Source organism: Ambystoma mexicanum, chromosome 14 (assembly GCF_040938575.1).
Source record: "Ambystoma mexicanum isolate Mex_15411 chromosome 14, UKY_AmexF1_1, whole genome shotgun sequence".
NCBI classification, from domain to species: domain Eukaryota; kingdom Metazoa; phylum Chordata; class Amphibia; order Caudata; family Ambystomatidae; genus Ambystoma; species Ambystoma mexicanum.
In genome coordinates, this window is record NC_090940.1 from 450,897,903 (window position 1) to 450,924,071 (window position 26,169).

The following is a 26,169-nucleotide window of genomic DNA, read 5'->3' on the forward strand; positions in this document are numbered from 1 at the left end:
TCCAGGTTTGGGTTTCATTGCCAGCAGCCGGTCGGCTCTTTACACAACGAAAGAGGTTGAAAACGGCAGGTCATCAAGTAGTTCTTTGAGCAGTGCCTCTACAGCTGACTCCATTGGGCTCTTACCGAACCCCTTATGCAGGCTGACTATGCAGATGTTTCGCCTGGACCGTGACTCAAAATCATTGCAATGTTGCAGGGCTCGCTTGAGGTCCCTGGATAGAGGATACCTGAGTTTTCAGCCCTGCTATATCATCCGCTGGTGTCCCGATACAGGACTGCGCCTCTGGCACTCTAGCACTTTCCTGCTCCATATTGATATTGATATTGATATTTTATTTCTATCGCGCTCGTACACGTGTTTCAGATTGTCATTCAATGCGGAGATAGTAGTAGTAGATAGTAGTAGTGATGTCATCCAGTTTACCACTCACCGTGGCAAAACCAGTCTGCATACTTCCATGATCTGCCGCGGCACCTGAGGCCTACCGAGGCTCTCTCTCAGCATCAGGACAGGGTTTGCTCGCCTGCCTGGCAAAGGCATCGATATTTCTCTGTTTATTATGGGCCTCACTCCCTTTCATTGTGGATATAGCAGATGTGGGTCAGGGAGCTCCAGGAATCAAAAGGTGGTCAGTGTGCAACTGGGATAGTTGGGCGGCCACGCACTTAACATGATTTCTCAATGTCGGAGCACCCCAGAGCACCGGACCCAGCTCCTGGACACATCACGCGCAGTGATGACTGCTCAGTTGGCGCGCCCCCAGGTTTAAAGCCAATGGTGTACAATGCAAGTGCGCACCACTGCATGCAGCCGGCGGCCCACCAATGCCAGCCTTCACAAGATCACACGGCCATCCAGGTTCCTCTTACCACAGTCTATGTGCTGATGATGTCTTTTATGATCTCAGGGTCCACTGCACTCCCACATGACCCCTCAGTCTAGGGGCCCCCCAGCACACAGTGTGCACCCCCAATCCAAAGCATGTGTTTTCCTCTTCACTCTGCCGGGGGGGCTCTTTTCTACCACTGGTGCCTCTGCCGGCTGCAATCACCCCCTCAATGTCACCTAGGGGCCCCTGCAACTCCGACCTTGCCTAAAGTACACCAGCATGGCGCCAAAGGGAAGCGTGATTGGGAAACCGTCCATTCACTGGTTTTAGAAAACTTCAGATCAGTAATGTGCAAGGGAACAGGCCTGGAAGAAGAGCAAGTAGCAGTAAGTGCCGGAGGAACGGACAAGATAAGTGCAATTGAATATGAGGCCATACAATTAGAGGGCCATAAGTGATCGCAGTACAATCACAATTTAGAAACGTTCAGGGAGTTACTAGATTAAGGCCACGCCCCCTACAGCCGCTTGAGGATCAGACATTCAGTTCATGGCAACTTTATAAGTTGAAGGGGTCCTGATCCAATTGCAAGAGTGTCTCCACCAGGTTTCTTTCTCTTGTATGCTGCAGGCATATTCCTCAGGGTGCTATCCATTCATGAGTCATGTTGAACCTTTATTCCAGAAGGCCTTGTCCATGAGGCAGAGTGTTATTAATGTTGATGCCGGCAGTCACTGGTGGCTAGTAAAGATGCATTCATGCACCCGAGCCATCTCCTCTGTTTAACGGTACTCATTTTGTGGACCACTGAAAGATCAGAGCATGAGTTGTGCCCTTCTCAAATTCAGACCTGTGTCGCAGAGGTTACAGACGTGCTTGTTGTAGGGTCAGTAATCCCTTGACCAACTCTTATCACTCAGCAGTGTTGAGGCATTGGCCATGCCTTGCCAACAGGCTCCTTCTCCTTTTCTCCTGCTCCACTGATGTTTTTTTGGGGCAGGCAGAAGCCCAGCTACTCAGGGCACAGATGCTTTGTGAGGGCACACGAGGACAGGTGGTTCCTGTTTGCTTTTTTGACTTGCTTTTCGATAAAAAAAAATACAGGGAGGCACATGGTCTGTCAAATGTTTTAAAATACCTCTTTGTTTGAGTATTTAAAATGGGACCACATTAACGTTAGATGGCTGTGGACACGGCAGTGAGTGGGTAATTGAGGGTGTTATGGTGATGTCCCTTAAGAAGTGTGAATGGTTGAAAATGGGAGGGGTGTGCAACAGCATCCTTGCTGTGTAAAACAATGGCTACTCGCATGTGTCCTTGTCATGCATTTTCATTTGCTGATTGTCCTTAAGGCGCCATAATACCAGTGTAGACCCAGAATAATGTGTCATGCTCCCATTAACACATCTTAACCAACTAGAGCTGGGAAGGTGTTAGGAAAGATTTCGTAATTGTAGGTAATTTTCCTTCCATGTGGCAACCCCTAAACTTTTTGCTGTTGTTTTTCACCTTGTTCTTGACTTTGCCAGAGAAGTGCAGCCTTCTGCCGCACTCCTCTGGGCTTTCGCTCCTTTCTTACGGGGAAACTGACATGCCCTTAAGACAGTCAGTACCGGGGAACGCTGTTTCCCGTAGTTTCTTTTATCATGTTGCGGCTTTCGTGCAACATGACACAAGAGGGCACTGTAAGCTAAGTTACAGCTCTCTTGGGTCTCTAGCCTTCTACAGGCCCTAGATACTCGTTTAGGATTGTATCTGATCGGTGCAAGTGATTCAGGGACGGGAATGGTGGCAGCGATCGTTTCTTGTGTTTTGAGCTCCTTTTGGCGTTCTAAGCGCGTTTCTCGCGCTTAACCCAAAATGGTGGCCTGGCTCCCAAAATGGCCAGATCACGAGGCTCCTTTGTCCTGTCCGCTGACCGTCTTGCTCCCTTCACCTTCCCCAGGTCGAGCCGACCCGGGGCCTTCCTTATTTGGGCATGTACTTTCCCGCGAAACACGGATGCTTTTGCGGGCTTCTACATGTCTTTTGTGTGCCTCCAGGATGTGGGCTGGGATGTCTGGTCCCAATACACATCCTGGGTGCCAGAGAGTATAGGGTGGTGTGAATGCCTGGGACCACCGTGGTCCGTGATTGGTCCACGAATGGTGTGAGTGTTGATGAGCGGATCTCCCATTGGGTCCCCTCCGTTTTGGCGCGAAGGGAACCGTGGATAAGAGGGGGCTGGAAACACCACTACCATGTCGATCTCCTGAGTTCTCACGAACGAAGGAATACAGGAGCCAAGTATCCTGCAACCAAGAGGCTGGACCGAGGAATCGCTGGTGACCCGCTGAAGGACTTCTCCTCTGCACTGCTGTCGCCTTGTGAAACCCTTTTCACCTTTGATCGAACCAGAAGGCCTGTACTGGTACTTCGTCCCTTGGAATAGCGGGAACAGCTATTCTCGGCATCTTCACCATCTCCTGCCAGTAAGCCTTCGGAAGCGTCTCTGGGCCATCCAGTTGACTGACCAGCTTACACGGGAGTCTTGCTCTGTAACCGCCGCCAGGTTGTGTAGTATTTCGAGCCCTTGTCACTCTCACACGCTTCGTACACTTGGCGTTCCCAGGTCTGAAGTGAGTAGTGTACATTTGGCTCAGATAAACACGGCCGCTCCGTTGCCCTGCTGTGGTAACAAACTGTGCGGGTTCCTTCGATTGGGACGTCTTTTTACTCAACACGACGACGAGGCGTTCCCTGCTCTTCTGAACCTGCCAGCTGCTGAAACTGACGCGGAGAAGCCTGGGTCTGCTTGCATCGGGGACCGGTGAGTAGCATAGCTAGGATCTGGTCGCCCTCCTGCAGGAGCCCATTGCTTTTCCCCGCTGTGTAAAACAGCCCCCTTTTCCGTACTCGCGCTCTGCTTCTGCCCACTGTGGAGGCTGCGCTTGAGTCGCGGAACTTGTTCTTCTTCTTTTGTGCACTAAACTGAACTGCCTGATTTCCCTCGAAGAGCTTCTCCTTTTGCCCGTTGGCACCACCGCGTGCAGGTACTTTTGAGCACAAGGCTCCACTCTTCGCAGGGCTCGGACTTCCATCTAGTTAGGTGCCTCTGAAGGTGAACTGGGTCTAAGCATTATTTCGCACTGCCTGTTTTCCCTCCCTTTTAGGTGGACTACACATTTCGTGCATATAACGCTTGAGACTTGTTGTATTTGTATATATATTGTGTTGATATGGTATGTGTTGGTTTACTATCGTTATATTGTGATTTTCTCGCTACGGTCATTGTTTTAAAGGCCTTGAAATAAATGTGTATATATTTTTAATATAACAACTGTTTGGAGTAGTTTGTAAGTGTTCTTGCTTTGTGTGCTCATTGCGGGCTTTCAGTCACCCTCACCCCTCTTGAGACCTAGTCTTGACCGCCGCGATCGCTACCTTGATTGGTCTGGCTCGTCCAGAGGTTACCCTGTTCCAAGTAATTAGGTTGGCCTTCTGAACTTCTGCGCCACCAGGACAGAGTTCAGAAATCCGTCTTAACAGAAGGTATGTGTCCAAGTACCTAACTTGCAGACTAGACTCCAATCCCAGCTTCAACACTTCAGCAAAACGTGTGATGCTGAGGCCGGGACAATATGTTAATGTCACAGTGCCTCATCTGCCCCCATTGGGAGCCCCTTACATGCATTCAGTGTGCAGTGCAAGTTATGAAACACCACCTCTTATGGATGACTAGGCAATAGTGCAGTGCTGGCAAAGCCAAATATTATGGCCCTTGGACATGGCAAATGGTTTCTTTTTTGCCACATAGTCACTATAAAAAGACGTATTGGTTCTTCCCGAATGAATGGTCCTCCTGGGCGCCTTTGTTACAGTTATTGTTGCTGGTTGTTGAACATAATTTCCTAAAATGAAAACAGATCAACATAGTTACAGTCGTTATTTGTGAGCTCATGCTATTGGCCCTTCTGAAATGTATCTATTTGTAAACTCGCACTGCCCTCTGCTCTTTGTGCAGCGAGTTTCTCAATACATTTCTCCCGTTGCCCCTCCACAGCGGGCCTCTTGGGTTATAGGTGAGACCTCCCGGCATCACTCGCCACTCACCCCCTCTCTCTCCCTCCACCCTCCTCCACTCCCAAGGCCGTTGCCGCCCCTCCCCCACCCTCCAAGACCCCCAAGCCTCCCACTCTTCGCACCCCTCCTCGGCCAGCTTTCACTATTTGCCTCTTCGTATGTCGGACTTTTGCACACGCTACACGTGTAACGTGTAAGGTCAATTGAGCAATCGGGAAAGTACTGCCTTGTTACACTTTCGATAGAGAAATACAGTCATTTAAAAAAATAGGTTACTCAGCTGCAATAAATACTTTTACGGCAGCAAAGCTATGAGAGTGTGATTTAGTCATGTTTACGTGGGATAATAAAAGTGAATTATTTTGGAAATGTTGATGTCCCGTTGCTTAATCACTTTATTGCACGGGTTTTATGATGTCGGGGCGTGTTTAGTGATGGCATGATCTAGCGTTTCACATTGGGAGCAATATTTTCCAGCAACAGTCCTATCAAGCTGCGGTTCCCCTCTATTCTGGTCACCCTGGCACTATGTTGCATTTGCAAGTCGAATTTTCATACTGGTGTAAAGGTAATTGGGGCACACAATCCCCACATTAGAATATATATTTTTGAATTATACTGCAGCAGCTCAGCATCGCAGTGGTCTCAAAGCGTGTAAACTCTGTCTGCATTAAGTCCCTCCAAGGGACAGCAGCGGGACCTTAGACTGCTTAGTGTTCATTGACCAGGGAAGTGTGTTGGTGCCGACCACGAGAGTTAGGAAAGTGGGTGATACATACGTAGAGATTGGTGCATTGTAAAACATATGTAAAGCTTGGATGTAGCCGCAGTTGATATTTTTAGGACTAAAACACTGCCCATGCCATGTCCTTTAGCTGTTACCTAGAATTGTCTTCTTGCAGCACCGCCCCTTCTTAAAGACATGGGCCTGATTCACAAAGCGCATCAGTGGGGGTTCCGTGGGCCTGATCCACAAAGTGCTCCAGTGGGTTTCTATGGGTCTGATTCACAAGGCGTTCACTGGCCGTATTCATAAAGCACTTCAGTGAGTTTCCATGGGCCTGATTCACAAAGCGCTTCAGGTGGTTTACATGGGCCTGATTCACAAAGCACCTACGTGGTTTACATGGACCTGATTCACAAAGCGGGCAGTGGGTTTACATGGGCCTGATTCACAAAGTGATCCAATGGGTTTCCGTGGCCCGGATTCACAAAGTGCTTCAGTGGGTTTCCATGGGCCTGATTCACAAAGCACTTCAGTGCGTTTCCATGGGCCTGATAAGCAAAGTGATTCAGTGGATTTCCAAGGGCCTTATTCACAAAGCGCTTCAGGGGGTTTCCATGGGCCTGATTCACAAAGCACTTCAGTGGGTTTCCATGGGCCTGATTCACAAAGCGCTTCATTGGGTTTCCATGGACCTGATTCACACGGTTTTCACTGACCTGATTGACAAAGCGCGTCAGTGGGTTTCCATGGACCTGATCCGCAAAGCGCTACAGTGGGTTTCCAAGGGCCTGTCTGCAAAGCGCTTCAGCGGGTTTCCATGAGACTATTAAGCAACGCGGCTCAGTGGGTTTCCATGGGCCTGATTCGCAAAGCACTTCAGTGGGTTTCCATGGGCCTGATTCACAAAGTGTTTTTCAACGCTTTGTGATTCAGGCCTGTACTTGTAACGAGTTTCTCTTACCTGATCACAGCTAATAACGTGCTCAGTGTCAGGCGAGTGAGGAACGCGTCGCTTTAAATAGTGAGGACGTTGAAGGTGTGAGGAGGTTTCCTGCTTTAAATAGGAAGTCCCGAGTAGTTTTGGGTGCACTTGTCATCGGGCATCGTGTACCCGCCCATCGGGCCCGCCCAGGCCTGGGTTTCGCTGCTGGATGGCAGTGGTATGTGGAGTACACACCTAAGGAAGTTTCACAGCACACCGCCAGGGCCGGCCGGTGCCACGCAGCGTGTGAAAGACCGCTTCGCACCAGGGAGTCGACGGTGCGGGAGCACGGAGATCGGGCGCGATGAGCAGGTGCCTTGAAGCAGGCTGATGCATGGGGGAATGTGCGCGTGTTGTACTGCAGGGCTCCTCCTGCCCTGACCTCTGCCCTTCTCCGCAGAGCTACTTTCTGCGCGTGGACTCATAATGACGTGGGAAAAACGCGCGGGCTCAGCAGCTAGGAACCGAAGTCTTCTATTAGTACTGATTAAATGATACATGCCTGTACTTGACTTTGCATGGAGTTGCTGGCCTCAGGCTGTTTCATTCTGTGCACACGAACCCACGGATCCCTGAGGCTGTCAGAGGCATTCGGCGGTCCGTGCCGTGGGCCGCCTACCCGCAGCCGAACGCGCAGCAACAGGTGTTTCCTCTGTTAGGAGCCCGAGATTGTATGTACCATGTTAGCCGTGACCCAAAGACGTTATGGGGTGAGGATGGCATGTTTGATCAGACGTATGTCTGAGTTAGGGTGGCCACTGGCCAACCATCGGGCGTTTTGCATGATTTGCCCGGATTTCATAGGCTATGAAGCCTTAGACGTCCTTAGACGGGCCGAAGTCCCGACTTTGCTCCCCTGTAGCAAGGCCTCCAAATCCTTACCAGCTCCGACTTCGTGTGCTTTCTAGCAGGGAACACAGAGGCTCTCTCGCCCCGTGTGTCAGCAGCGCCTCACACTAGGATCCGTTAGAGGTAGGTGGGCCAGGCACCCAGTGCTCGGAGGACTATGCTACCTTGCGAGCTGTGAACACTGGCCACGCCGTGTGACCTGATGGCTGAAGCAGATTTCCTCACATTGATTTGCATTTTCTTTCACAGGTTTACAATCGAAATGGGATTTGTTTAGGCTCATATACTTTTTACCTTTACAAGCTGCTCCTTTTGAACCTATACCCATTATTTTTGCTTGACGTGTTTCCATAACTATTATTTGAGCTTTTCAACCCAAAACCTTAACAAATACTTATATGAAGTTAAGCTGGGTAGATATCTGGTCAAGTGCTTACATCAAATACTGGGAGAAAATTCCAGTTTCATCACTGATCCAAAATGTGTGATCCTGGGAAATTGTTTAATTTCTTATCTGCCAAAATTGGGAGAAGTGTTTCAGTTTGCATCTTTTTCTCTCATAGCTTGCTAGACTATATGGGTACTAATCAAGTGTGTTTCCAATACACCAAGTCATCAACCATGCACACAAGCATTTTCCAATGCATTTTCCTAATGCCTATGCCCACTATATGCCGGTACTCTGCCAGTGGCAAGATTTTCATGCTGACTGCGCAGACACGGCCATGCTGGTGTACCTACTCATACCAGTATTCCCACAAAAGCACATGCTCATGTTTGCTTAGCCCATCATGCCAGTAATGATGCCATTACAAAACATGTTCATGCTGGCTCGACCAATATATGCTAGTAGTCCTGCATTTCAACATACTCCTTTTGACTTTGACTTAATGCCAGTAAATAAAGCCACACCACAGTAAGAAAACATGTTGTTGCAAGCTACACAAAGCCCTCTCCCCCATATAAGAACACACTTGTCCTATTTGCCCCCTAACACCACTACACAATGCCATGCTACGGTAAAGGAACATGCCCCCCCCCATGAGGGAACTCTCATGTTGGCTTTGCCTTTAATGTGAGTACAACATTCCGTGCCACAGTAGTACCCAACCAGCCCCATTGTAGTACCAACCCTCTCCACAATACCTCCTCCAAGTAATAATACTCATAAAGTTGGCTTTGCCCAAAAACGCCAGTAAAACATGCCATGTCCCTGTCAAAAATGTCCATGCTCCAATGCCACTCCCAAGGCCCCAGCCATGCCGAACACCTTATCTGTCATTCACACGCCCACCTGCAATGTTCACACTGCATTCTCATTCACACACGTGCTCGCACCCATTTGAACCAGTCACACTACATAGATGTAAATGCACGCACTCCCTCGCATGCACGCATGGATACATTTACTGGCGTGATGCAAAATGTGGGGTCCACAGGGCCTGCCTTAGCTCGGGCTGGTGGAATGTTAAAGGCCATGTCCGCCTTCTTGGCAGGGCAGGAAAGCCATAATAGATTCTGAAGTGAACATTGAGGGTGGCAGCTACCCTGCTGACCACCTTTTTTGCTCTGCTGTGTAGAGGCCAGCACACCTATGCTCAGTGGTGGAAATGGAAAAAATGTGCAGAGGGATCCCATGGGCTGGTGTGGGGGTGGAGTTTGAAGGAGGGGCTGAGTTCATAGGGGCGGAGCTACGAGTGGAACTCAGATGAATGGAAATGTTCAAAATAATAGTTTCAAAATGGTGCGATTTCTTTTATTGCTTGAAAAGTACACAAGCCATAGTAAGCGTACCTTACTATGGCCTGTGCAATTTTCAAGCCATCACAACATGCGTTAAAATGTATTTTGACTTCACAAACTACATATACCAGAATGAATTTGGGAAGTGCAACGATCACGAGGCCCGGGAAGCTGGGGGCTCGGTGATCATTGCGGTTTCCAAATGGATTCTGCCTTCTGCTCAGTCACAGGGTCTTTGACCCTCAACGAACCCGGGGGCTTGCCTCAATAATGCAATCTGCTCTGTGCGAGCACACTGTGCACAGTGCACTCGCTCAGAGCGAATTATGTCACTGAGGCAAGCCCCCGGGTTCGCAGAGGGTCTGCCTTGGCTGAGGGCTCCTGCTGCCTGTGACATAGGTAGGAGGGTGGAGCCAGAAGAGCACTCATGGTGCCAATGTGCTTTTTGCAACTCCGCCCCGACTTCATACCATAGCGTATTGAGCTTTATGGGCAGAGGCTGGCTGGATCCCGAGATCTGGCTACACATCTGATGCCGGATCTCAGATCCAACGAGAGCCGCCCATTGGCCAGCGCTGCCTATACTTTGATAATCTGCAGACACTGGGCTCCTCCATCCGTTGCTTTATCTGGTGTTTTGCCACAGAGCGAAGCTAACTGGTATGGCTAATGAAGTTCAAGATGGGGCTCTGGTAATGCAAACTCAATGATAAATCTGGGGAAATTACCCATCATTATTCATTCCTCCGAGAAGTGGCTCGGAAGTGGCTGTTGTGCTGGGGAGAACGCTCCCTAACTTCTGGACTCCTGTTTTCAGTTTCTGTGCTCGTGCTGATTTTGGCCACGCCCCCCTCTTTACGAGTCTTCAAAATTCGCCACTACCGCGCTCCTGCGCGCGCGCTCCGAGAAGTGGTTCGGAAGTGGCTATTGTGCTGGGGAGAAGGCTCTGTGACTTCTGGACTCCTGTTTTCAGTTTCTGTGCTCGTGCTGGTATGCACTCTAACATCCACCAAATTCCTTCTGTGGACATATATGGACTATCTAATATAATTATCAATGCTAACGCCGAATTATAGTAGCTAAATATCACTTTTATTACACTTTTTAAACTTTTAGATTTTGGCCACGCCCCCCTCTTTACGAGTCTTCAAAATTTGCCACACGTGCACTCCTGCGCGTGCGCTCCGAGAAGTGGCTCGGAAGTGGCTGTTGTGCTGTTTGGCTGCTTTGCAAGCGTGCAAGCGCCACAGCACTTGGCCTAAGGCTCTGTTATCTCTCCCCCGTGTTGTTACTGCTATGATTGAACATCATAGGCATTTTATGAACGTAGCAGCTTTGGGGTAAGTCCCTAGTGGTTGGAAATTCAATGTTAACATAATATATTTCATATGTCCTATTGTTTGCATTATTGCCTGTTTTAATCGTCGCGGTAATCATGAAAGTCTGCTATTTTAGATTTTTTCTTTGATTACTGTGTCTTGCTGAAGGGACTCAATTTTAATGTATTTTAAGTATTTTGTTTTTGAATACTGTGATTTGTGATTTGATTTTTGGGCTCTGTGCCCTGAGCTCAGTGTGCTCTGTGTGGTCAGTGTGTTTTGAGATAGGTGTGGTTTTAGCTAGTGACACATAGTAATGTTCTGTTTAAGTTGTTTAACTTTGCATCTGCATTGTTCTTCTTTCTCTTTTTCTTGCCCTGTAATTAGATTGATATAGGATTGTATTTGTGCCTGCTGGCTATTGTTGTGCACCATACCGGTACACAGGAATAGATGACTATGATAATGAAATTGCTATGCACAAAAATTTGCGCAATAGGTGCGTATGTGTTCCGAAAATTATCACATGCCCTAAAAAAGGTGTTTTCAGGGTAACCCTATTACTGATTATTTTGCAAAAACTCCAACCACTATCCCTACCATACAGACACAGCATGTGCCCAGTGATAAGGAACTGCGAAATATGGCATCTGTTGACTTAGTATCTGACCTGACAAGCGACCTTGGATGTGTGAGTGCCAAGCTCCTTTGTGATGTCTTTGGTGCCCACCCGAATACCAATTGTGAGGATCTATCTGAGGCTAAGGGTTGTAACAGTAATGCCACTCCCAGTGTCATCCCTCGTCACTTGGACCCCAATGCTGATGATTTTGTGCCTGATATCGCCAGCACCATTAACTCTACTATCGCAACGCTTGGGGCCACGAGTCTTAGTGGCTTACCAGCCAATGGTAGTACTAATGTTATCGTTCATAGGGAGCATACTAATAATGGTAAGAGCACTATTGGTATATCCATCTCCAAGCTTGAAGAACTGGATATTGCGTACATGGGCATTGATCCTGAAATTTCTTTCGCTGAGGTCGCTCCTACCCCAATGTTCTTTACTCCGCCAACTAAGATGGCATTATTATTGGGACCTGATAATCGTATTGCTCCCAATGGCAAGCCCGTATTGAAGAATGATGGCGGCTTTGATGTTGAGATCCCATCTATATTTTGTTTTAACACTATGTCATCACCTAAGGAAAACCACTGCTCTTCTCACAATGTCATTACTGACTATGGTGAAGGTTCACATGTAAATGATGATGTAGATTCAAGTATGAATTCAGATGAAATGTTTAATGCCCTTGAAAATTTGCTCACGATGTTACTTGAGAAATGTGTACATTTAGAAACTAAAATTGACGTCCAATCCCTATTAATTCACTCCTCATTGAAAGAGCATCGTTGTGAAGTGTGTGTAAGTAAGCAAAGTACTTCTCCCACAAAAACCCTCATTGAAGTAAAAAAACTCCAACAGACAAGGTAAAAAATGGTTAAATATAATGCAGACTCATAATCTTGTGAAACTCAATGGCCTAACTCCCAGTGATGTGCCTATGAACTGCACTAGGGTGGAGGGTAGATCTGCAGCCACACTTGATTATATTTTTACCAATCAGTATGGTTTTCACTTTGTTATTGATATGGGTGTTGTTGAGAGAGATGAGAGCGACCACTTGCCCCTGTGTTTATTATTTGCTACTCCAGGAAAAGAAGTAGAGAGCCATGACTATGATGAAAATGGGATGCTTAGCATCAATGAAGGCAATAATAGAATAGTCTGGCACAGTCGTAATATCGAGCATGTATCCCAACTTGTATCCACTTTACTACCGGAGTTTATTAAGGAGGGCTTGTCTGGCATGAACGCTGGAAATGTAATCTTGCAAAACGTTACTGAGTTTATGCATAATAAACAGAAACAAGTGGTTGAACGTAGAAAATACAAATCATCTGGGGTACGCTCTAATAGGGCTATTCGCGTAGGCCTGGGAATGACAAAAAGATTAACGAAGCAAAAAAGAACCTACGTAAGGAAATTCGTAATGTAGTAAGAAAAAATGATTCTCTGCCGACAGAGATTGAGGTTGCATGCCATATTAAAAAACTTAAAAAGAACTATAAAGATTGGCTTAAAATGCACAAATGCGAATGTGAAACCAATTTGTGGAAAAAAATTGCATTGGTTGCCCTGTCTAACAACAAACAAGGTATCTGGCACCTGCTCAGGAAACACAAAAAACGTGATTTGACAATCAATTGCATCACTGAAGAAGTATGGGCCCATTATATCAATGGTACACTGGGTAAAGTTGAATTAGATGCTAATATCGCTCTACCACCTGAAGTTACATGGGATTGTCAATCTTCAAACTCGACATAATCAAGATTATTGAAAATCTTACGAATTCACGGGCAGCTGGACCTGATGGGTTCTGTAATTTAGTTCTAAAAAAGCAGCCTGAGTTGTGGGGTGCTGCACTTATGCTATTATTCAAACAAGTAGGGAAGCTTGGTGCAATACCTCCATCATGGAAGACAAGCCACATTCAAACGGTGCACAAAAAAGGGTCATGGGATAACCCGGCAAACTTTAGAATGTTGGCAATGTTAGACGTTTCTTCTAAGATCTTTACTAAGGTATTTCTTCAGGAACTTAATGTATGGATTAGTGAACAAAATATTCTTCCCTCCAACCAAATTGGATTCCGTGACAAATCAAGCACCACACACAATCTGTTACTATTAACATCTTCGATTGAGCATGCCTGGAGTAAACGCAACCGTAACGTCTATTGCGAATACATCAACTTCTCTGCTGCATTTGATACTATTCTTAGAAATAGACTTTGGAAAAAAATGTAACTCATGGGGGATCCCACAAGGTCTCCTAAAGATGCTTATGTTGTTATATTCAGAGACCTCTGTACGCATAAGACTTAACGCGGCTGGTAAACTTTATAAATTCATGGCCACTAGTTGTGGTGTGAAGCAAGGCTGCATGATCGCTGCCATCCTATTCAACCTTTATCTGTCAGATATGATGAAAGCATTTCTTATCCCAGAGGCTAATCCTGTGAGAGTTAATGGTGTGACTATTGGTTGGCTTGCCTATGCTGACGACCTGCTGTTACTGGATTATACCCCGGCGGGTCTTCAGCATATGCTTGACTCCCTGGTCACTTATTCCTCTGAAAATGGATTGACCATTAATATTGATAAGAGTAAGATAATGGTCTTTTCAAATAAACGTAGAACTAAGAAATACTTGTGAAACCTAGCCCTCAAAAAAGTTGAACAGGTAAAATCTTACAAATATTTGGGAGTTATCATTGATGAAAGGTTGAATTGGGATGAACAGTGGTCTGCAATCAAAAGCCGTTGCACCGTGGCCGCAAATGCTATGAGTGTATTCATTGGTAGAAATTGCTTTTTTTCTGCCGTTGCAGTTTTTAATATCTACTTGGCAAAAATCAGATCAATGCTCCTCTATGCTGTTGAAATATGGGGTCACATGTTTGTCAAATGTGGTGTGGTTTTTGAATCCAAACTTTTAAGAAAACTTTTGCGTCTACCCCGAAATGTGAGTGTTGAATACCTATACTTGGAATTTAACATCAGAAGTTATTTGTATGCATATATTTGTCAATGCGTTTTGTCGTATGAGAAAGCTGTGACACTTTCCACTGATACAATTTTTGTCCCATATGTCAAAGCCTACCTTAGTCTTGAAGGTAATGTGCTAATTGGTACTATTGGTACTATCCAAAGGCTTCATCGCACATGGTCAAATGGGTCTGTCCCAGGAACTATGTCTCTACTAGCCTTCAAAATGAGACTTAAGAAAAAAGTCCATGACTTCTGCCATGAACTTAATACGGTAAATTTAGCATCTAAAAGGTTCAGTGGCTTGTTTTTAGATGAGTGTTTGAGTAGAGTCTCGCCTCCTCAATACATTATAGCCTATCCCAATACAGGTACTTTTCGCACTTACCTTTTCATGAAATTCAACTCGACTGTTGCACTAGAGTCTAATTGTGTCAAAATGGGGTCTCCACATACATCAAAGTATTGTCGTCTATGTGGAGTTAATGTTGTTGAGTCCCTTCACCATCTTATAATGTTTTGCGAAAGCTTAAATGAACTACGAACCACGTGTTTTAAATCCTATGATAATGGCATTGTGATGATATATCCGACCAATGGATGATTTTTATGAGAGGAATTGATATTAAGCTGATATATTTTATTGTTTTTTATTTGAAGATTGTGGCAATTTTAAAATGTATTGTATAGGATATACTGGAAATGTAATATGTTTTTAGATTTTGTGTATTTATGTTGTTTGTTTATTTGTTATACAAAGCCTGTTGGCTAAATGTATTTCTAATTAATAAATAAATAAATATTTATTCCTTATTTATTCTACTATCCCTTGTACTGCACTGTCCCCCTAATCCCCCTGCACTTTCCCACTCCCCCTTCCCATGCACTTGCACGATCTGAATGACACCTGGCCTAGTAGGATCGTTGTCTGTCTTCCCTCTGTTCCCCCTCCCTTGCCTCGTTGCGCCTTGAAACACTTGTGCATAGGCGCGTTATAAATGCCTCATCATATCATATATCATATCACATTTAGCTTTAGTAACATTTTCTGTATTATGATCTACGCACCACAGAACTGACTCCCACAACCAAAGTCCTTTACCTCCCTTAAAGTGAATGTATTCTTCCCATTCTGTTTAGTTAGGGTGACCAGACGTCCCGGTTTTCCCAGGACAGTCCCGGGAAATCGCCTGCCGTCCCAGGGTACCGAGAGTTTTTTTTATTTTATAATCCTGGGTTTGCAAGGTTGGTGGCTACAATCCCGGTTTTTGCCGGGACCCAATTCCGAAATGGGGCCCGGGGCGACTTCCTGCATGAATGGGGGCGTGTTTTCACACCCCCATTCATGCCCCACATTTCCTCCCCTTCCCCTCCCCATCCGCTCTCCTCCAATGAGAGGTGTGTGCCTGTAAGCAAACAGGCAATCGACATAGAAGTAGGACTACAGATTTATTTGTGCTTACTTAGTCCTACTTCTATGTCTATGGCCTGTCCCGTTTTTTTATCTGGTCACCCTAGTTTAGTAGATTGTGTCATCATCTATGTGCTGCTCTGTCCTGTCAGGTTGTTCCTGAGGGCTCTGCAGCCCGCCCACATCGTTGTGTGGGCAGACCGCCGTTGCGGTCTTAGTTCCCCTGACAAGGGGAAGTGACGTTGGGCTAGGGAGGGGGCTAGGGAAGGTTGGGTCAGTTCCTGTTGGGCAGTGAAAAGAGAGTTGCACGAAGCCCGGCTCGCGTGTGATAATTGTCCTAAGCGGTTTACGGGGCCCGCGCAAAACCCTACAACTGGCGACGAGGGGTACATCGTACCCACTCGTATCCACAGGAGGCCTGCAGGCGAGCGGGTGCAGCGCGTTGGTGCACCTCCGCCCCGGAGGCCCGGGTGACTCACAGAGGTCCGCGGTTGCGCGTCGGCGCTCCTCACGGGAACGCGGATCAGCCGCAGGCACGGAGTGCCGAGGAAGGAAGCGGCCCTTCATATGCACCATGTCCCACAACTTTGCCGACCAAAAGGCTTGTTGCACTCAAAAAATGTATTTACTATTTTCCCACCGTCCTTCTGCCTTTGAAAATCTTAAATTACACCACAGCAATGCATTTTTGTTAAGATATTAAAGACAGTTTTTCCAAGCTGGTGGCAAGCCCGCAAATACCTCTCTCCTTACACCCCCTCCCCCAGACTCCTCCCCAGTGGTGGACTGGCCTACAGGGAACTACACACTAGGCCTCTGCATCCTGGGCCTCTTTTGTGTACAAGTGTTTCCAATTTTTTTCAAAATGTGTAATATGGGGCCACTTTGAAAATTATTTCCAGGGCCTCTTTTGGTTGCCAGTCCAACCCTGCCTCCCCCCTCAACACTTGGGCCACCTCCGCTTGCTCCAGCCCCTGTAATACAAGCAGGAAATGTGTGCCCATTTTCATGCAGTATGGACGTCAAAATAGCACTTCAGCTGAGTTGGCCTCGCTGATTGGCCTATCCCTGAGTAATGTTTTCTTGTGGAATTACTGTGCAGCATTGTGCACGTTCCAAGCGATGGAATCCGCCACCTAATGTTTTCGCGCCTGTGATCAGGTTTTGCAGGACCAGATGGACGCCGATAACCTTCGTTCGTGTCGCTTAGAGAAAATTCCAGACAGAGGAGTGCCCTGAACGCTTAAAAAAGTGGAAGGTTGACAGACGCGCCACTGGCTTTCTGGCGGCGTAGCCGTGCTTCCTTCCTTCGATGTACACAGTTACGCGCTTTAAAGTTGCTTTAGCACCATTATACCCGATGCTGGGCCTCTGGCAATCACGCTGACCTTTAAAGGCATTTGGGAATCTGAATACTTCTTGGATGGGCAATTTGTTGTGATCAAGCAATCAAACCTCCCGACAAGGACCCTTAAGAAACTGGTTTTGAAGTCGCTAAGCAAACGTTGGCTGGTGTCCAGTGTTCGGCCTTTCAGTTGTGCAACGAAACCTACATTTCTGGGGGTAGAGGGGAGGGCTGCTGGTGATGAGTGTGCCCACTTCAGAAACAGGGCAAGGCAAACGTGTAGGCTCCGCCCCGTCTTTTCTACCCCAAGGGTAGTCTGGTATGGGGCCTAAGTATCAAATGGTAGTGGCCCAGCATTACACATATATATATATATATATATATATATATATATATATATATACACACACACACACACACACACACACACACACACACACACACACACACACACACACACACACACACACACACACACACACACACACACACACACACACACACACACACACACACACACACACACACACACACACACACACACACACACACACACACACACTCATTTAAACATCCCATTCACCATACACTCGCTCATTTACATGCGCACACAGCCCCCATACATCATACACTCATTCACACATACTCACCAATTCTCACATACATACTCCTTGCACACATGCATATATACATAATGAACTAACATACAATACCCTTTAACACTACTAGTTTCAGAAAACACTTCCCCCCTCTTCTCTGTTGTTGTTATGTTATTGGGCATTTGTATAGCGCTTTTTTAACTATTGGTATGATCTCAAAGCGCTATGGGATGAAATCCCTCGGGGACTCTAGTCCAGGTCAGTGGAGAGAGTAGGGTAGTAAATAGTGCTTGGGTGCACAGAGTATGTGTGCAGCCAGGGGGTTTAACGTGCTTTGTAGCTGCATTCTAATGCTAGGCGTGGTTGCGGTGGTTGTGTGATAGCCGTGGAATGTGTGCAGCAAGGCTGATTTGACTTGGGTGGCTTCATTATGGCAGAGGTGGAGCTTGTGTATGAGATTATGTGTGAAGATAGGCTGATTTTTTGTGGGGGATAGTTGCATTATAAAGACTGTTGAAGTGTTCATGGAGGTATACAAGTATGTGTGCAGCTAGACTGAATTAATCAAGGGGTTTCGCTGCATTCTATTGTTTGTTGGTGCAGAGGAGAGAATTAGCATATGGGAATGTGTGAGTATCTGTGCAAATTGGAGGGAGTCCCCTGTTCCTGATTACCTTCCAGGGAATGCAGTGGTGACTGTATGTCCCTATTCTAGAGGTTCAGAGCTTTAGTTCTGCGAGAGACATTCTCGGTCTAGTGTGGAGTTTGTTCTGTTTACCAAGCTTGAGCGTGTCTTCCCTGGTTGACAGTGTCATGCGTATTGAGTTGCCTGATTCCAAACTTTTACTGGGCTGAGCATTGCAGGTCTGTGGTCATCATTGTGTCTTGTTGAGTCTGCAGTTGCGTATTGGATAACACCTTCTCAGTTTACAGTTACATCCATTTCTGTGCTATCGGATTTATAGGTACATCCTAGATATGATGACTGGTACTCGAGTGTATATTCCCTTGAAGGTAGCAAAGTCAGTCTATTTCTAATGCTAAAGCATAAGTGCTAATGGGTCAATGTTTCTGGGACCAGGGTATTTGTTTACAGTGAGAGGTTAGGTATTCCCATCCTAGTTTATGGTTTGACTTGTGAAATTACACCACATCATTGACCCTGGCGAGAGCTGAGTATGCTAGAAGCCTCGGGAGGATAGCTCAGGGACAATGTGCCTGCCTTGGAAGCAAGACGAGGCAGAGCAACCCTGGTTCGATGCCCAGGTCCGCGCTGAGAAGCCTCTGTATGTTAAGCGTGTTATAAATAACCAATTATAAAAATATGTCTAATTTGCCTACATAAAGCAAGTGTGCACATCTGCCCCTTCCCCTCGGATGTAAAAGAACATACAACCTCTGCTGATGGTGGTTCTGAGCCCTTTGTATCAAGTTTGTGGTCACAGTTCGCTTGAAGGCTCCTGCCAATTCCACACCTCTGCTTTGGCACATTTGGAAATGTAGCAGCATTTCATTCATTCATTTTAGAGTACCTGGAGTAACTGGTCAAGAGAGCCGATTACTTCTTCTGCCCCCCCCCCCGACCCGCAATCAATGGCCAGGCTTTTGGGAGCAGCCGCCCCCTCAGTGATTTTCTTCATTGCCCACGCTGCTGCCTGATGGCCCGTGCAAGGCAGCGATGCAGATTCTGGAACAGAGTTCATTTTCCTGGCATTGCAGTTTGTAAAGTACGACGTTGCCTTGAAACTGCACTTTTTCGAGCGGTAATGCAGACCTTAGCCGGGTTAGTCCCCCACCCCCAATTTCATAATCTTTTACTAAAAACTTGTTTCGTTGGATCCAATTTTGATCAACCATTTTCAACAAATGGTTGTAAGCAAATAATTCATTCTAAAACTTCCAGTATGGCATTCTTCATTCTTAACAAATGTATTATGCAGTATATTGTTAGGTTTACTTATTTTTTAATCCCTATATACAAACAAATGTGGTTTCAATTTCACTATATTTTCTTGGGTGGAGAACTCCCAAACCGTACATAGAAGGGTTCAGCTTGCTCGTTACACTCACTCACACAGTTTAATATGGGGCCACTTTAAAAAACATTTCTAGGGTCACTTTTGCTTCTCAGTCCAGCTGGGGGTGTAGAGGATAGAGCAGCATGGAGCAAAGAAGGGTGCCCCGTGCAGGGTGCCAAGGAGGATCTGCAAATGATAGAAGGGGACGAGAATGAAAGGAGTGAAGAAAGGAAAGGATGCATGGGAAAGTGAGAGAAGAGGCGAGACAGAGGCACACGGTTCACAAAAAAGAAGGACAGATGTTCAGGAGGAGAGGCGTACAGGGAGACTTGTGCAGGAGAGAGATGGGTGAATGGGTGAAGGAAGAATAAGAGATTACCCAGGGGCATACACTGAGTTAGAAAGTGTGCTGCTCTGCACTGACTAATAGGGAAGGTGCGATCTGGAGGGTGAGGAGCCATGTTTGGTTTGGTTTTTCATTTGTATAGCGCACAAAGCCCAAGGCATAAATTAGTTTTCAGAAATTGATTAGCAGAGTTTGCTAATTAAAATGTTCTTGATTAGCAAACACACTCATTTGATTAGCAATGTTGTACTAATATTTTTAATGTCACCAGAGGTTATTTGTATCCAAAACATGAAATAAGCATCAATACAGCATTTTTGTGTACTGCTGAAGTAAGGTATTAGTGAGACGAACCAGGCCTTCCAAATTCTTTAAAATTCTATTAGTAGACCTGCAGGTTAAGTAATTTAGTTTACCTACTTGACCTGAAAGAAATGCACATGACCTATCACAACTTGTGACAATGTAAATGCGCTTTCTGTTAAGTGGTCCATGTCACCACAAACCTACTTTATGTTTGGCACACTGCTGTCAGCTAAGCGCAGTGACACATTTGACATTTACTGCAAAAAAGTCTGTTACATAAAAGTTTCAAACAACTCCTGCAAATGGGAGTGGGTGAGTGAACTTTGCGAGCTCTGTCTGAGTGTCTGTAAAAGGTTAGGTGCGACAAAAAAATAGATATGATAAAAAGGCTCTGAAAACAGTTTGGCCAGCTCTCTCCTGCAGGTGCTAATATGCAATGCAATCATAATCGTAGAGCAAAGTGAGCTCTGGAGGCTAACTACAGCGTGTTGTATTGCAGGAGATATGTCGATATACAGTTTGGTTGGATCGATTGATCATTCTTTTGCAAAAACATCTATTAAGCCGTGTGTATTCTTTATGTTACAGGAAAGAAAGTAAGAAACTAAGCAGAGTAGATGACATACATAGAAGGCAGAGAATTGGTCAAACTAAGTGGAATATTCTGCCATCTCACTTTCAGGGTAACTGGTATAAAACCTCTCACGGGTTGAACACTAGTTGCACAGAGACATGCAACCAGCAGGTCACATTCCTAGATGTGTTATTAAAAGAAGTTGGCCATGGGTTCATGTACGTTTTCAAAAGTGTTCACTTGTCAATGTGATGCAACTTCCCCAACAAAGAAAAATCTAATGGACACTATGAGATTTAGATAAACTAACCTAGACCTTACTGTAAATCATGGAGACAATGCACTGTTTTACAGAAGCAATACTGTAGTTATGCATTATGGAGCAACTTAAAGTGCTAGAAATGGAATTACATGACTGTTTTTAATAAAGTTACACGTACTGGTCTTTGCCAAAGAGGATATAGATAGCTAATAAAAGTATCATCCAGATCACTTGTGTTTTTCAATTGTTTGAAGAAGAAAACAAATATTGCCTAGTACTCCCACACAGGCCTTTGACACTTAAGGGTGAAGGAGATTATTACTATTGCGCTCTCTCCATTAGCCCCTTTGAACTTGCAGTGAACAGAGAAGAGAGTAGCAAGAGCCTTGATAGCCGGAGAGGAATTCAAGGCGAGCAGTGCTTTCATTGAGCTGGGTAACTTAAATAGCTAACTTTGCTACACAAGTGTCAATTTAATTAGCAAACCAACAGAATTGCATAGAAAATTGCTATGCGACACTGCTTATTTTATGCCTTGAAGCCCTAGAGCATCTAGGCGCTTAACTTAAGAATATGGTTACAATAAGTGCAGTACAACAGTTGTATAGCAGGCATACATTAATTAGGCCTGGATAGTGCAGGTGAATACATACATGAAAAAGTTTTGCATATTATGCAAAGAACTACAATAGGTACATATGGAGTCATAATATATGTAGAAAAGAATATACTAGGGAAAGCTCACCTCTTGTAGCGGGGAGCTATATCTGGTACATATTAAGTCATAATAGGTGCAGAGAATATACTTGGGAGAGCTCGCCTCTTGTTTAGGGGAACTACATCCGGTTACAGCAAGGCAAATACACAGTGCCTACCCCATGTTGCAGGGCGGCAGCAGTATACAATTGTGAAAAGTCCAGCAAGGCAAATACACGGTGCCAACCCCATGTTGCAGGGCGGCAGCAGCACACCAATGCAAAAACTCCAACAGGCAAATACAAGGTGCCTACCCATGTTGCAGGGTGGTAGCAGCATACAAATGTGATCAGTCCAGTTAGGCAGATACATGGTTCCAACCCCATGTTGCAGGGGGGCAGCAGCACAAATGTGAAAAGTCCAGTAAGGCAGATACATGGTGCCAACCCCATGTTGCAGGGCGGCAGCAGCACATAAATGCGAAAAGTCCAGTAAAGCAGATACATGGTGCCATCCCCATGTTGCAGGGTGGCAGCAGCACACCAATGCCAAAAGTCCAGCAAGGCAAACATCATGATAGGTAAAGAGAGTATATACATGTGCAAACTAGCCTTTTGTAGCAGGGTACATAGGCGGGCAGATGCAATGAGTTAATAGTAATGAGGTACATCAATGTTATGGAGAGTTGTAGCTAAGGAACAGCTGTGAAATAGTGTAGTGACGTTAGAGAGCATTCATCTTTAAAGAGGCAGATGTGGGTTGTGGGTTAGAGACACAAAAGGTTTAAAGTGATATAGGTGTAGGCGCACAGGTAAACCCTGATGGGGCAGATGAGTGGATTGTACAGGGAGAGAGTTATATAAAGTGCATGGTGAGCGAGAGTAGGGTAATGCGAGAGGTGCAGGGAAAAGTAAGGAATGAAGAGAGGTTTATGGAGAGAGGTGCAGGTGAAAGGTCAAAGCAAGACATGTGTAGAGGAGATGCTAAGGCGAGAAGGAAGGGCATAGAAAAAAGTTGAGAGGAAAGAGGGATTCAATAATTATAGGGCAACAGCCGCCGCGCTATCGTTAAGGTGAGAGACTTGATCCATTGGAAATGTGAACATTCTGTTGCTAATAACATTTGACTCGCAGGACGGATTTGGCTGATATTTCCCAAACAAAACGTTTGTCATGGGCCCCCCATACTGAACACATTGGGAAAGATTTGTTAAGAAATAAAAAACATTATTAAGAACGAAACCCCCCACCACCTGTTTTCAGCCTACTCCAATTCATTTTCCCATAGAGAAAAAAGTCCAGATTTTGTCAAGCGGAAGTGCAAAAAATGCTGGACAGAATTGGACCAAATGAGAAATAACTTGGGCATGAAGAGTTGACCCGATTTCTGGGACAGGTTTGGGGGGGGCTGGTGGGGGTGGTAAATCAGTCCCGTAGTTTTAAAAACATTTGATGGAGGAGACGACTAGGGGGCACAGGTAAGATGGTTGCCTGAATGTCGGGCTCCGTCCCTGCTCCAGGTATAAAGTGGATATTTCAATGGCAAACATGAGATTTCACCCCTGGGATACTGCTGAGGGCTCTGGTTGTAGGGTTTATGTGCAGCTGCAGAGTATAGGACCTGGTCCGAAGAAGGCAGGGTGCTGGGCCTACCTGTTGCGCAGCTGGGATTCAGCGAGACTGGGCACCCGGAGTTGTGCTAGAAGCAGGGAGCTGTGTGATTGCACATGACTAAGAGGACGGGGGAGTCGTGGAGGATTGCATCCCGATCTCGGCACCGTTCTGGTGGGCAGCTGTGGCGGGACAGTGGCCGGCACATGAGATGGCTGATGGTGGTCCCGGGGAGCCAGCAGATGGAAGCACCTGGAGAAGCAGAGGAGCTGGAGAAGAAGCCCGGGTCTGTGCCCGGTTGACAGAGGGGTCTTCTTTGGCCCACTCCTGGTGAAGGTTTGTTGGCAGTGAATGGGAGGACAGTGAGGCCCCCTGGACAGCAGTACCGCTGCTTGAAGGTCTCCACCTGTGGGCTAGAGCAGTCATGACAGCTTGCCTGAGGCCTCTGCAATGGTAGAATAGTGTGGTGGAACGTGGCCTAATCGCCTCAGGCATGGGTGAAGCCACTTCGGACCATCACCAGTGGGAAGTTTGAGCCCTTCTCCGTTATAGGGCATGGATGAAAGTGGTGCTTATCAAGCCACCCTCCTGGATTTTGGAAATTGGGGCATCAGCAGGAATTCTCATTCCCCTGAGGGGGGTACTAAGGTGGAAGCTTGTTGGCCAACTCAGGCACAGGTGGTGGGTAACCCCTGGTCATTTCGGGACTTCAGATATCTTTGAGGACCTGATCTTGACCGGTGACTGGGCACCTGTTGGCACAAAAGTCCTGTGAGTGCGAGAAGAGGGGCGAATGCTGTCAGAGGGAGCAGCGTTTAAATTGGACACATTTTGGAGGCGTGAGCCGGACGTGGTGGGTCCGTGGAGACAGAGAAACCATTGGTGCAGGTACCCCTGGGGGAGGAAATGCCCACCAAGTCGGACTTCAGTGTTCTATTGGGAGAGACACAGTCTATCAAGGGTGACATTCTGACCTTGATACAGTCTGTGGGTGGCAGATTGGGTAAGCTGGAGTAGAAGGTTGAAGAGTTGGATCACAACCAATTATCGAGGGATCACCTAGAAATGAAAATGGAGGCTTGAATGCAAGAACTGAAAGACAGAGAGTATGATGTTTCCCTCAAGGTCGATGATCTGGAAAACAGGGACGACGTAATATCCAAATTCTGGGGGTCAGAAAGGACGAAGATTAAGTGATCCTGGGACTGGAGTCGAAGATCAAATCTATCCTTAGTACCCTGTTCTAGAAAGATGGTGAGCGAGGGACTTCAGCTTCGATAGGTTCCATAGAGAAGGTGGACCCTTAGGAAGACCGTTATCAATCCAAGCCAAGTGCCATCATTACAAAGACAGAGTGCTTATTTTGGAGAAAGCCAGGAGTTGCCTGGATCTTGTTTTTGAGGGTGTGAAAGTGAGTATTTATCGGACTTACCTGCCTTCACCCTAGCTAGATGACGAGAATGTAGGCCCTTGACCAAGTGGCTATGAGAGCACGAAGTAAGGTACTGTTGGGGATTCCCGTTCTCTCTTGTTTTTGAAAGAGGGAGTGAAGATTTTCATATCACCACTAAAGAAGAGGCAAAAGGGGCCCTTGCGCATTTGCAAGAACTGGACAGAGACCACTCAGCGTCACAGGAGGCGGTCCAGAAGGAACGCAGACCCAGGGTCCCCTAAGGCGCGGGGAGGCGTGAGAAGAGACCTGGCAGCCGGAAATTCAGATGCTTGAACACTCCCTCCACGCCGCCACGAGGGAAGATTGGGTGTTTTACAGCTGTTGAAGAGGGGGTGACTTTCAAAGTTGGGTTTATCCGAGGGAGGCAAAGGGCCGACACGTTCTGAAAGAACCTTGATCTTATAGAGTTGTCTAGTGAGAGGGGAGGCAGCCCATCCCTGTTGGCGCTGGATGCGGGGAAGGCATCTGACAGGGTGGCTTGGGGCTTTCTCTATGGGGTGCTTCAGGAGTTCGGCTTTGGGGAAGGGTTCATAAGGGGTGTCTCCTCTCTCTACAGAGCATCAATAGCAATAGTTTATGTCAATTGGAGACACTCCGTTCAGTTTCTTCGGTCTCGTGGTACTAAATAGGGCTGCCCTTTATGCCTGATGTTTGCTCTCTCGCTTGAACCACTAGCAGAAAACATTAGAAGGGTTTCGCAAGTGGAGGGTATCTGGGTGGGAAATCGGATGTACAGATTGGGATTGCACTCGAGATCATCAGTGAATATGGAAGCTACTCCGGTTTTAAGATAAAGCAGAGAAATGCATATTTTTTCCCTTTTGGTCACATGTAGATCCTGATGGGGTTGGCTCTACAGGATTTGGGTATGGAAACTTGTATGGACATGTTGCATTATCTGGGGGTTAATTTGACGAAATCCTTTGAGAAACTAGTGAAGGTGGATTACACCCCCTGCTTAATGCTCTTTACCAGGATTTAGATGAATGGAGGAGTATGACAATCTCGTGGATAGGGAGGCTTAATGCAGTGAAGATGGTAGCTCAGCGATTTCAGCGCTCATTGCTGCGATCTGAGCTTGATCTGCAGGTTGCAGGTTCGAATCCCGGCAAGGCCAACTCAGCCTTTCATCCTTCCGAGGTCGATAAATTAGTACCAATTTCGGTTGGGTGATATTGTATGTAAATATGTGCTCTGTAAAGCGCTTTGGATTAAGGCGTTATATAAATAACACATCATTATCATTACTTCTGAGGATCTTGTATTCTTTCCATATGCTCTTGGTTAAGGTTCTGGGGTGAATGTTGAAAGAACTCAGGGGGAAGGCGTTGGATTTTCTGTGGCGGAATAAAAGGATAGCGCATCAAACTCTGATATTGCCTATAGACCTGGGGATAGTTGGACTGCCTGATTTTGAGAG

The 26,169-nt window shown here is 46.3% G+C and overlaps 1 protein-coding gene across 7 annotated transcripts in view; it reads left to right on the plus strand.

Annotated features, from left to right (window-relative positions):
• SYNE3 (spectrin repeat containing nuclear envelope family member 3) overlaps positions 1-26,169 on the plus strand; it is a 982,841-nt gene that overhangs the window by 164,575 nt on the left and 792,097 nt on the right. Inside the window, exon 1 of one of the 7 annotated variants that reach the window (XM_069637678.1) lies at positions 6,724-6,915. The exons of 5 other annotated variants lie outside the window; for them this stretch is intronic. The gene's annotated coding sequence lies outside the window, so the exon portion shown is untranslated. Of the gene's footprint in view, positions 1-6,723; positions 6,916-26,169 lie in introns of those variants that run through there. One more of the 7 variants, XM_069637677.1, reaches the window with a different exon arrangement.